This window comes from Triticum dicoccoides, chromosome 3A (assembly GCF_002162155.2).
Source record: "Triticum dicoccoides isolate Atlit2015 ecotype Zavitan chromosome 3A, WEW_v2.0, whole genome shotgun sequence".
Lineage (NCBI taxonomy): Eukaryota > Viridiplantae > Streptophyta > Magnoliopsida > Poales > Poaceae > Triticum > Triticum dicoccoides.
Genome location: NC_041384.1, coordinates 55,760,251 through 55,763,197, shown reverse-complemented (window position 1 = coordinate 55,763,197; position 2,947 = coordinate 55,760,251).

Sequence of the window (2,947 nt, the reverse complement as noted above, 5' to 3'; positions counted from 1 at the left end):
TGGGTTTCCAGACGCAGGCGGTTACAAATCCCATGAGAGGAGGAAAAAAGTGCAGCAGACCCAAATGCAGGCGCTGCAAGCAAGGGTAGACGCGATAGAGGAACGAGAAGCAAATCGCAGCAAACGTATTGCCGAAGCTTCCCCCGAAGCTACCCCGCCATCTCAGCGCAGAAGCAGTGTGGCTTCCACCGAGCTGCTTCAGCCGGAGCATGCCTTGACGGCTCCTGCCAGCTATCCCGTGGATGCTATCACGGAGTCTTAAAATTGCCACCTTATGACGCAATGGATGAATTTGAAGGTCAAGGCGGCTGTTGGCTCTGTTTATCCTACTGAACCCGGCGCAACTTTTCACTGCCGGCCGATTCCAGAAGGATATGCTAGGGTGATGGTGGATGAAATAACGGAGGGATTTGAGGACCTCCAGCTTGACCACCCTACCGGTGAAGGGGAGACTAGGCTGGGGTCTGCTCTGAAGACTCCATGCCTATGGCGGAAGGAGCTCATCAACCTTCCGAACTGGACGCCACCGCCTCCTCCTCCTCCTCTGGCAAGTTAGGGCACTCCGCCTCCTCCACCGCCTCCTCCTCCGGCGAGTGACGATCAGGACAGTCGACCGGCTCCTTCTCCAGCATGTGGCGCCACTCCGCCTCCTTCTCCGCCTGCGCCGACGCGCCCGAGCAGCCAGCCTCCTCCTCTGCCTCGTCAGAAAGGGCGGAAGAGACCTGCCGCCGCTCCGGCTGCTCCGGCGCGTCGTAGTCCTTCTCCTCCGCCTCGTAAGTAAGTAAAGAAGACAACCTCTCTGTTTGCTCGATCGGCATCTAGCAGTACAACCAGAGGCGGGAGGACATGCAGATTCGGTCCTTCTCTGAAGACTCTAGAGAAGTTACCATACGAGAGGACCCCGGAGGAGAACGCCGAGATCGCACGAACCGAAGTGGATGACTGGTTTCAAGGGTTGAAAGCAAAGAGACATCCACTTCCGGAGGAGAAGGTAGATCCGGTGAAAGCGAAGCGCACTCTGGCTGCCCTGACAAAACCACCCAAGTCTCCGCCAAAAGGAAACTATGAGCGCATTATTGGAAAGGAATTTGCCAAAGCGGAGCGGTCGGAAAGTACTGTCAGTGATCAAAGGCTGAAAGAACGATGAGCTGGGAAACAAATTTCCCAGCTCGGCGAACAAGCGAAGCAATCGTGCCCCCCGCTCAAGGTGCCTAGCCACAACGTTGCTAATGATCCGAGGATGGTGCCCGGTTATAGAAATCTTGTAGATTACCTGGCCAACGATGTACATTATGAACCCATGGACGTGCAGATACAAAGATACAAGTATGGGAAGCCTCTCGTCAAAGATGAAAGATCTCTATCAACGATGATGTGAAGATTGCATGATTGGTACTTGAAAATCTACAGAGACTCTGGGGGGAGGAGTACTTTGTATGTGAAAGTTAAAAAGGAGCATGACCTCGTTGGAATTGAACTGTTGCCTGTTCCATTTAAGGAGTTCTATCAGTTTTTCAATCAATTGGCCCTCGATAAAACAATGGTCGCCTGCTACTGTCTGTAAGCAGTACTACTTCTGTCATTAAGTCTCTCTATATAGCTCAGCTCTTTCATTGCATGTATTTATAATCATCCTCACTATATTATGCAGATTGAAGATCGCCAAATTGAAGAAAAGACAAGTCGGTGATATTGGGTTCATTAACACATATCTCATAGATGCAACTCAGGTTAAATTTCATGCCGCAGCTACCGAGGCCAACTTGCTACGATTGTTCGTAATAAATGAAAACAAAGATATAATACTCTTTCCTTACAACTTCAAGTGAGTGCTACTGTCTTGTGCGTATTCGGTTTCCCTTATATATTAGTCAAGGTTATAGTAATGTAATTGATGAGTTATGCATGTGTGTGCAGTTTCCACTATATTCTCCTAGAGATTAAGCTTGAGCAGGGACTAGTAACCGTCTTAGACTCAAGACGAAAAGATCCCCAGGACTATGCAGACATGACTCAAATACTCGAGAAGTAAGTTAAATCGATCATTATCCACCATATCAGCAACTTTGTTCATTTCCTGATATATCAATTGATTGTTTTCTTTGTCCGGCAGGGTTTGGAGAAAATTCACCAGAAAAGCTCCGGGACTACCGAAGGAGCTGCAATTTAGACACCCGAAAGTAAGTACTATAGTAGCATGTTCCGCGCATCTACTAGTCATTCAAGCGCTAGTTTCATCAATACCATCTGGCATTCTTGCTTATTAGTTTGATTGACCTCTATTTCTTGTAAAGTGGTTATGGCAGGAACAAGGGAATGATTTTTGTGGATACTACGTTTGCGAGTCCATCTGCCACACGACCTGTGAGCGGGGCTACACTGACGAACAATATGAAGTACGTAAATAACAACATTCACAATTTTATTTTATTACCATCATTTGTGTTGAGTTTCATTCATTCATATATATGTATTGACCCCCTTCTTTAAATTAGATGTTTCGGAAGCGGGATGAACTCCTAGCACCAGCTCGCATGCGAGCAATTCAAGAGGAATTGGCGGCATTCTTTCTTGACCACGTGATCCCTGAAGACGGAGAATTCTATGTGGACCCTGAGTCCGTATGATTATATTTGTAAGAGATAATTATTGTATATATGTAGCCGGTAGTGTCGGATAGATATATGAGAACTTGTTGTTCGACCAATCTCTCGGAGAAGGAGAGGTGGTCGATATCACTTCTCTCTGTATGCATATATGTTCATGAAGATCTTCTGTTTCCTTCGTTTGCTTACTAGCTAGCTAGCGTGTCTAGTCCTCTCTATACGTATGTATAGTACGTAGCGTCGACCAAGCACGGACATAAGAGAGGACACTTCTCTCTATTAATTATAGCTAGCTAACACAATATATGAAACACCTAAATTAACCCCCCAAAACCCCCAAC